We start from the raw sequence: 10,762 nt of genomic DNA on the forward strand, positions 1-10,762 counted from the left end.
AGACCTAAAGCCAGCCGGATTATTATTTTTTCCCCTCCTGATAATTGGCAACAATACATGTAGGAAGCATATCTGAAGCCAAGGCCTCCTAAGCTTAGCTCTGTCTAATAAGCATTGTACAACTTGGTCTCTCTTAGCACAGCTAGCAAAAGTATGATTACTGACAGATTTAAAAATGTCCAAGTGCAGTCAAGTCTCAGTACATACCAGTATCTGTCCCCTTCTCTTAAACCAGGAGCACACAAACCGGTTCTAACTAAGCAGATACAGGTAAACAATGAGCATTAATCAGAGAGAGCTCACCCTCCAACAAACTCTGATTATAACAGCTGGGACTGTCAGGACTCAGAAACTAAACTCAGAATGACATACTGCTATTAGAATCAGTTCTCAGTGTGCTACGAGAAACATTTTTAATGAAATAAAATTACAGTGAGGCTGTGCATTTTATTTTTTTTAAGCAATGGCACATTGAGACCAAAATTAATTGCAATACAGAGAATGATGCAAAAAAAGTCAAATTCAGTGAGTCGGAAGCACACAGTTTTCTAGTTGCTTGTATGCCTATATCATGTGCCCAACGTACTGCAATTGGGAATTGAGTTGGAGTCCCAGCAGTCCAATCACACGATTGTTGCCAGTATTCTGTGTTCAGTACAGATGTGGTGATATTCTAAAACCAAACACATCGTCATCAGTTCACAGAAAGTCATAAATATGAAGCTGCACAACCTGTGACTGACCAATGCAGCCTTTCAGCCATGCTTTGTGACTAAAAGCCAATTTACACAGAACTCAGGCTTGTGCCTCCTTGGTGCATTTTGCTGGAGCTAAAACACAGCACAGGCTGTCTTTGGTGCAAAACAGTCACTGAAAGGGAATAGAATAAAGGAAATTGCCTTCAACCCCAATTCTAGCATGCAGAGAGGGTGAGAGTTTTTCATGTTGTTGTTGTTGGCATCTGTCCGTCTCAAGAGACAATGGAGTGTGCCTCTAGGGGAGAAGTCAAACCACTGGGTTAGCAGCATCAAAGTGACCTCCCAGGGGCACAAGCATGGGCAGTGTATATGGAGGTCCTGGGTTGCCCAGACAACAAGACTTTGCTCTCAGCCTTTCTGATGCAGTCCAAATGAAAGCAGAGTAATACATTCAGCACTAGCTGGGCTGCAGGAGTTGTAAGAAGGCAGCTTACAAGGCACCATCCAACCGTCTTAGGGACTCCACTCCAGTTTTGTGTGGGGTTTACTCCTTAGCCTTTTCTTCTCCCAAAGATAACCTGCAAGGCAGTAGAGCTTTAGGATCAGAGTTTTCCTTCTCTTAGATGGGCTACCTTCCGAGTTTGATGAGCCCCACCTGCCCCTCACTTCCCTCTACAGCATGTGCAGAAACCACCTTCTTAACCATTGGACCCACTTTGGACCCACTGTGGGTCTCATCTGCTCAATCCGCTGCAGGCCTGTCTTCACATGCAGGGGAAGTCCCTGATTCACTGAGGGTTTGAGACCCACTGGCTACCCTCACCTGATTTAGCCAGCCAAAGCCGTTCCCATGATGTGGCTGCTGTCGCATGCCAACAGCTTCTAGGAACCACAGGTAAGAGCTGAGTGCAGGTGGGGTCCAAAGGTGGACAAACCACCCGAGAAGGAGCATGACATGTTGCCCACTAGAGGTACATTTAATAAATGTATTTGTTTTATATAACTCATATCTGAGTCTTTAGTAGTTTATCTCTCCTTCCATTGCCCCATTGGTTTAAATTTTCCTCCCCATTTTTACCCTTTCTACCCTCTTTAACTCCTCCACTCCTATTAAATTAGTCCCAAAGCATCATGCAATTTGCTCTTGGGCAGCAAATTGCTCACCCCTACCATAGTTGGGATGTTTTGTGCTTTCCAGCAATAAAACCTCTCCGCCCTTCAACCCCAGCAGCATACCTAGGTTCCATACACATTACGGGCTTAAAATGCAGCTAGGCTGCTCTTTTTCTCTATTCGGATAGAAGCTAGTTTGGAGAAAATGCATCAAAATGCAGTTTTTCATAAGACTAGCATTTCACGGGCTAGTTATGGATTGTGACTAATGCTGTGTGTACACCACTTCCCAACCAGCAGTGGGAGTGCACTGGATGGAGAGTAAGTGCACAACCTCACATTCATTGTTATTGAAATATTACCTGTATGCTCATTTCTCTATACACAGGAAGCTGCTCCTTCTTTCCATTCACAGGCAGCTTTGTATGATGCAAATTTGCAATGGGAATTAGGATGCAGAAGTACAAAAGTCTCAGCACTCAACCACCCAACTTAACATGTTCTAGGAGCCACATGTTAAATAGCTGGTGGATAAATGCAGAGGTTTTTATCCCTAGCAGCTTATGTGGGATCCAACACCCAATTGACAGTCTAAAGAGTAGAGGGCTGTGTTAACCTCCTTGAGAAGTAGAATTTAAATCGCTGTGACTTTATTTCAGTTTTAAAGCCTTACTCAGCGTTGCCTGAAACCCACCGTAATGCAATGGCTTCCCAAGAGAATATAACATTTCCATAATATGCTGCAGATGAATTTACTTTACATGGTAAAACCTGGTGCCCACTACATCCTGAAGAGCTAATGAAAACAAATGTTCTGCGAGAAGCGGTGAGCTACCTGAACTCAAAGATGTGCAAGTGCTACTTAATAACTTCCAAATGGGAATGTGGTTCATCATGCAAAATGGCATGGAAAGGCAGGACCCAGATTGTGTGGGGGTGGGGGTGGAGATTTGGGGAGGGACTGCTGGAGATGCTATTTAGGAAGCTTGATTGCCACAGGGAGGAGCGAAGGAGACTCAGAATCTTGAATGGGTAGCAAATACTCCATGAAGCAAAGTAAGATGGCGATGGCATGGCAGCAATCAACATGATTCTTGTGTATCAGTCATTTTAACCAGAGACTTTTTATAATTCCTGTAAATAAGTATTTGTATCCTAAAATTTAAAGTGTTGTTGTTGTTGTTTAGTTGTTTAGTCGTGTCCGACTCTTCATGACCCCATGGACCAGAGCACATCAGGCACTCCTGTCTTCCACTGCCTCCCACAGTTTGGTCAGACTCATGTTGGTAGCTTCGAGAACATTGTCCAACCATCTCGTCCTCTGTCGTCCCCTTCTCCTTGTGCCCTCCATCTTTCCCAACATCAGGGTCTTTCCCAGGGAGTCTTCTCTTCCCATGAGGTGGCCAAAGTATTGGAGCCTCAGCTTCAGGATCTGTCCTTCCAGTGAGCACTCAGGGCTGATTTCCTTAAGAATGGACAGGTTTGATCTTCTTGCAGTCCATGGGACTCTCAAGAGTCTCCTCCAGCACCATAATTCAAAAGCATCAATTCTTCGTGATCAGACTTCTTTATGGTCCAGCTCTCACTTCCATAAATCACTACCGGAAAAACCATAGCTTTAACTACACGGACTTTTGTTGGCAAGGTGATGTTTCTGCTTTTTAAGAGAAAGTGGTGTTAGATCCTTTAAAAAGAGAGACTGAATAGAAATAATGAAAAAGAGATAGAAATCCTTTTGTCTCTTGGATTAGTCAAAATTTAATTTATCTTTTGTTGGCATTAAGAACTGGACAGACCAGGATCCTTGGGTTGCAATATTCTTGCTGCATAGTAACAGCGTAATGATGGTGTATCTCATTCTCCTTGGCATCCCAGAGTATGGGACTGCTTTGCTTCTTTACTTGGTTTGAATGAAACCCTGATTACCTTTTCACTTCTATTTGTTTTGCCAGAGAAAGAAAATCTATGCTGCTCAATTGGTTTACATCCTCCTTTCCCAATAGAAGTGCATTCAATAATAAATGTCACCCACTTGACAGGTCTATAAATGAATGAGATTTTGTTTTTGTTTTTTAAAAGGCCAACTTCACAAGACACAAAATGAAACAGGATTTTTCATATGCTCAAATACACTGGTGTGCTTAACCAACATACAATCATTCAGCATAAAAAGCACAAAGGTGTACTACTATGTGTGAGGTGCCTTTGTTAGGCAAAGCAGAGGAAACTGAGAAAACACAACACCTCTGAATTAGCACACACAAACAGCAAGAAACTCTCCATATGGAAAGGCCCCAGGATGTTGCCAGGCGCCACTACAAAGGTCATGTGATCCATTACCCAATTCTAATGTTCAGATTTCACAGTATAAGATTTTGCAGTGGCATTTTAAAAGTGAAAGTGTTATTTTGGAAGTCTGGTATATTTTCCACAAACTAATACTTTAGGATTTGCATTAGAAGTTCCATTAGAGTGATTATTATGAAAGTCTACTGTCTGCGATGAATGTTGCAGTGCTTGGAGAACAAACAGGAGGAGAATACACAATATCTAGCATTAGCTCTAAATATAAAATTAGCACTGTAATGCAATCTTTAAACAAAAGTGGCTCCTTTCTACCAGCATGCAGCTTTTAATAACAGAATTCTAATGATGCAAACAGCATGTATTTCAGGCTTTTATACCTTCGAACATTTAAATAAAAGAATTTGTGTTCACTGCCCCCCTTTCCAGACCCAACTCTTCCACTGTTGGAATTCACCACCTACCATGTAAAGTGGCTGCCCACCCTCTAATCTTGATCCCATTGTCCTGACCCTTTTTATAGAAAGATTACATGTATATTCAGTTTTTTTAAAAGCTACTAAATAGCCAAGATAGCACCCAAAGTTAAAACGGTTGCTTATTCGCAGCAGTCATTTTTAAAAAGCATGGGTATGTGTGGGAACATTGTAAGCTAGTGGCCATGAGTAGAAAAAGAACAAGGAAACTGAACAGTGCCTGTTCTTTCTACGGAAGCATTACTAGGGATGGACCATTCTACAAATCTTGATGACATTTCAATCTGCGCTGATGTTTCTAATTCCCATCTCGCTCCTTAATCCCAGTTTGACTTGAATTTTCTCTCCAGTTCCATTAAAACACACTTTTAAAGAAACAATTGCAATTGTGCGTGTGCCTATTACCATACATACATGCAATGTGTGCATAGTGTGATGTACAAATTTTATACACCATGCAGCTTGAGCCTCTGTAAGTAATACACTTCATGGTCTGTCAGTGTGGCATAGTGGAAAGAACTGGAAACGGACAGAGCCGTAGGCAGAAATGTGGTTGGTGGCTGAGTGAATGGTCTAGCATACAAAGGAGGAATGCCACCATAGTTCAATGACAATCAGCAAAGGTCAAGTACCGTAATTGGGGTACCAACTACCCCTTGCATACTCCTTGCTTACCATGGAGGTTAATGGTGGATAAGACGTGGTTAGCCTAGTGCAGTTTCAAGATGCAGAATTCAAAGTGAGGGGATGAAGAGAGGGTCATATGTCACCCATACCAATGGTCAAATTGGCCATGCTGAAAGTCCAATGCAATCAGCAGGTTCGATAACTGTTTTTCTTTTATTTGTACTGTTGTTACAGCAGACACTCTGAGCATGATTTGGTGGGAAGGTGGGATACAAATCTGACAAGCAAACAACTAAAATATTAGTCTACTGAATGGAGAAGCAGAGCAGTCCAGGATACTTTGTAGAAGACAGCAGGTATGCATAAGCTACACATGTATGTGTTTTTGTAGAAGTGACACAGCTGGAACATTTTACTTTGAAGCAGGACAAAGTGCACTGTCTTTTTCTAGCTTCTCTCCTCTGCCCCTAGCAAATGTTATTAGCTGATTTTTGAAGTGAAGGCTGAATGGCTCTATAATTATTGAGATGGACATGCAAGTTTCAAGTACAGAAAGTAACAAGAGGTGAAATACAAGATTCACATTAGCAATGATTTCCTTCCTTCAGCAGATGTGCAGTGTATCACTGAAGCAAATAATGTTGCACAAAATAGAGAATTCAAAGTCTTGCCTAGGACTTCCACAGAGTTAATTTACCCTCTGCCCCCAAATTCAAACGCCCACTACCTTTCAACAACAATAGCTGCATGAATTGCAATATTCTTCCACCACTGATGAGAAACCTCTGCATACCCATATTCCGTTGAATTGAATGCTTAATCCTATAGGTTCATAATCAGAATCTGCAGAGATCAAAGCACCTAAGATGATGGGTTTTTAGGAGTGACTCTATTATGTCCTGTGGAGGTGATAAGCTGAAGTTGTTGAACTTACATTTAAAAGAATTAAATGCAAGATTCTATAGCCATTTATGGAACAGCTGAAATTCTGTTAATATTAACTGCGAAGGCCATGTTCCCTGTTATTAACACAGCTATTCTGTACTGAGGAAGGATGTATTGCAGACATTGTGGATAAATGTTTTTGACATACAGCAAAGGAGGAAAAAGCATCATCTCAAGCAGGTGGACAGACACTGTTTAATGCCAATAAACATCCATCAGGGCAAGCAGACAAATTCACCACCCGGAAAAAAACTAAATGTGATTTTCGATCATAGGTCATAGGATTGTAGAATAGAAAGGGGCCCACAAGTGTCTAACCCTCTGCGGTGCAAGAATCTTTGGCTCAACATGGGTCTCAAACCCATGACCTTGAGATTAAGAGTCTCATGCTGTACTGACTGAGCTACCCCAGCTTAATGCTCTTCCTACTACAATGCAACCAAAGAGCAGACACAGACATGGGTATCTGATGTCATTTCCCCATCAGTGAGGGGAACTCTGCTGCTGGTGTAAGAGGACTGACCACACAGCCAACTGAGAGGGGCAACGCATTTAAGAAGTATTATTCTTAAAAGTTACACAGCCTTGTCTGCTTCCCTGGATCTCTGATTTGGCTTCAGTCCAGGCTGGCACATAGGGATGGATGAGAAATCCCATATAGTTCAACATAAACATGTACAAACAATTTTGTCACAAGTTGCTTGAGCCAGAGGCGGATTTAGGGTGTGGAGCCTTGGGGCCACCACAACTAGGATTTAGAATTTAGAACTACTTAGAATGGACTTGGAGCACAAGAGGTGTGTTGGGGGGGGGTGCGCCAAATTTTGGCATGGCACAGGATGCTGCTGAAATTTGAAACCCCAAAGTCCATCACTGCTTGTGTAAAGTGTCAGAGTAGTTGTTGCCATCCTGGTTATGTCAGATATAGCCCTTGGAACACTTCTTCACATGTGGCACCAAGCATAGCTTTTTTGAGTGTGCAATCATCCAAGTGACTCTTAGTTCCTCATTTCCAAAGGTGTTTCGCAGAATGAATATTAAGCTCTTGGCCAGTTTAAACCACAGGTTAGGACATATATTATTGCTCCATCCTCTTCCCTTCAATCTAGCACAACTACAGTATATACCCCGTGAGAAATTGTCTGTTCCCATTGTCCCTCTGATGTGGCCTTTTGCCTTAGCTCAGAACTTAGGTTTCATTCCAGTCCCAGGGTTTCAAGATTCCTCCAATACTGCAGTGGTGCATTATTTGCTGTGCACATAAATAACAGTGGGATTTCTAAGGCTGAAAGCCTTAGAATACCAAACAAGTATAACCGCAACCTCCCCGTATATTGTTGGTTGGATATAGCTCATAAGGTAGAATGACCAATATGTGGTCAGACCATCTTACCTTACTATGATGTAACCATCTTCCACCTCCATATTTCCCTCTGCCCCTTCTTGATTCGAGCAATGGATATGTCCAATCCACACACTGCCTGGGGGGACTTCCGACTGTTGCTATTCTCTGACGGGATTCAATTACATACAGTAAGCCCACAACTTGGGACGCAGGTGACGCTGTGGTCTAAACCACTGAGCCTAGGGCTTGCCGATCACAAGGTCAGCGGTTCAAATCCCAACGAGGGTGTGAGCTCCCTTTGCTCGGTCCCAGCTCCTGCCCACCTAGCAGTTCGAAAGCAAGTCAAAGTGCAAGTAGATAAATAGGTCCCGCTTTGGCGGGTAGGTAAATGGCATTTTCGTGCGATGCCCTGGTTCACCAGAAGCGGCTTAGTCATGCTGGCCACATGACTTGGAAGCTGTCTGCAGACAAACACTGGCTCCCTCAGCCAGTAAAATGAGATGAGCACTGCAACCCCAGAGTCATCCACGATTGGACTTAAAAGTCAGGGGTCCCTTTTCCTTTACCTTTAAGGCCACGAACTTATGCATATTTAAAATGTGAGTATTCAGCTTTACACACTTGGCAAAAAAAAAAGAGGGTGGAAAGGGGGCTGGCATCTGGGAAAAAGACTTTGGCAATCCCACCTGCCATTGCACTCAGTGTGTTTTGAATATACATGATTTTGGCTTTAGGTTCGAAGCCTGTAATAGATGCTTTAGTTGAGATTCTTGTATTGCAGGGGGTTGGACTAAATGACCATCAGGATCCCTTCCAACTCTATAATTCTATGCATCTATGAATGCTAATTGCTAGATTATGTATAATGAATAATTGGAGGATGTTGCAATACACCAGGGGCAGGAAATATTTCACACCCAGAGTGCCACATCCCCTTCCCAGGACCACGTGGCAGTGGTAGGTAGGACAACAAACTGAGACTCTTATGATTGCATTCAAACCATGCAAAAACAAGTATTTACACATACACACCCCTTTCCATCCAAGCAAGCAAGTTCACATATTCCCACCAGACAAAATGAGTTGAGTGCCAGTGGGGGCAGAGCAGGGCAGTTGAAAGGAGTGTGGCCTGTGGAGAGACCAGAGGGCCAGACAGAGAGGCTAAGAGGACTGGATCCAACGTGCAGGCCAGAGGTTCCTAACCCTGCCAGGGCACTCTGCTTATAGGCTTCCAAGAGGCATCAACTTGGTCATGTGGAAATGAGATGGGCTTTCAGTCTGATCCAGTGAGACAGTTTTAACTTTCTTAATCCGTTACCTTAAAAGATACAGAGAAGGATAAATCACACTGTCCCAAATGAACGACTGATCATTTAAGCAGTTCCACAGCCTTATTTTTTTTGTCTGTGCTTCTGAGATTTTTCACTTGTGTCCTATAAGGTTCCACCCAGAAAAAGAGAAAGATCAAGGTGGACTTATTGTCGCTGTCAATTTATGAGGATGGTAGACAAAAAAAAAAAGCCAATCAGGGCAAGGGAGATTAGCAGAGCCAATTAGGGTACATTTGCATATGCACAGCACAGCTATTGAGAAACAAATATGAAGACAATGGAAAATTAATAATCTCTGGGAGCCATTCTGAGGCAAGGGATTCCCAAGCTGAATGGTAATGGAGAAATAAACATACTGTGCTTATGCAGATTTGGATACCAAGAACCCATAAACAAGGATACAATAACACAACTGGGGGAGAAATCTACATATAGGAGTTTGTCATGTAATTATATTCCAATATGGCGAGAGAATGAAATCTGTAAAAAGGCACCTAAAATGGGACGGCATCTGTCAAATTATGTTGATGTTCTCCATTCAGTTCCTAACGGAAACTTTTTAAGGCTCAAATGTAGGCTATGCAAAGTTAGGTCATGATGAGCCAGTTGATTGATCAGGGAGTTAAGAGTGAGGAATCAGGGGGCAAAAGACAAAGTATATTTTGTTATGAGTTGGGGGGGCAGTAGGCTGCATGCCAAGACCCTTCTAATTCCTCGACCCAGCAAGTGTCAAAATCTATGCAAGGATGTAAATTCCTGGAATAGCCAGGCTAGCTTCCTGGTGAGATAATTTGTCATTAAGATAAAGGGGCAAATGGGTGGGCCCCCTCCCTCCCTTAACGCGATGATAGTTATAGTTACAGGTAGGTAGCCATGTTGGTCTGCCGTAGTCGAAACAAAATAAAAAAGAATTCTTCCAGTAGCACCTTAGAGACCAACTAAGCTTGTCATTGGTATGAGCTTTCGTGTTCATGCACACTTGGTATCTGAAGAAGTGTCCATGCACACGAAAGTTCATACCAATGACAAACTTAATTGGTCTCTAAGGTGCTACTAGAAGGAATTTTTTTATTTTGTTTCAATGGTATTTAGAAAGACAAAGTCCAGAGTGGAGAGTTGAGTTATGTGAGCTAGAAGCTAGGAACTGGAAGCAGCAGACCGGGAAGCCAGAGAGTCAGAGACATGCTTGATTTCTGCTGGAATCCAAGGTTGCGGCCATGGGAGAAGCAAGACCGTCTTGGGATGCTAATGCTATGGGTCCCTCCATCATGGGCACAGGTTGTATGTATGTGTAAATAAGCTATATGTAATAAAGACACCACAGTCTCCGCTGTGCCTCATTCCAAAGGAAGCATGAACCCTGGGTAAACACTTGGAACCCCCGAAATCTCACACTGCTCAGAGATTAGGATGGCGCAACAATATGCAAATGTGTGTAACAACCCTCCCACCATAGCCTTTGGAGTCTGCCATTTAGAGCAATGGAGCAGAAGAGATGGTGAATACTTATCCCTTTCCCTGCCATCTGATTTTCTGGTTGCTTTCTCTCTCCACCTACCACCAGCTTTGTAAGCACATCCACTTTTTCCTCCTCCCTTGCTGAACATGGCAGCTCCCCAGTTATGACTATATTTCATGTTTTAAATTGTGGCCACCCAGAAGTTGCTGGACTTCAACTCCCATCAGCACCAGATAGCATGGTCAAGGTACAATAGGAGTTGTGGTTGAGTAGCATGTGGCATGGCATAGGCTCCCTACTCGTTTTAAATGAACTACCTACATTAAATACATTTGCATATAATGTGTGGTTTCACACATGAATGTTCAAAACTTGATAGCTGCAATGTCAGCTGACAACTTGAGTATGTGCATGAGCCACTAAAGATCAAAAGCAGATCTGCTAAGTACAGTATTATTAATTAA

The sequence above is a fragment of the Zootoca vivipara genome, chromosome 1, assembly GCF_963506605.1.
Source record: "Zootoca vivipara chromosome 1, rZooViv1.1, whole genome shotgun sequence".
Taxonomy (NCBI): Eukaryota; Metazoa; Chordata; class Lepidosauria; order Squamata; family Lacertidae; genus Zootoca; species Zootoca vivipara.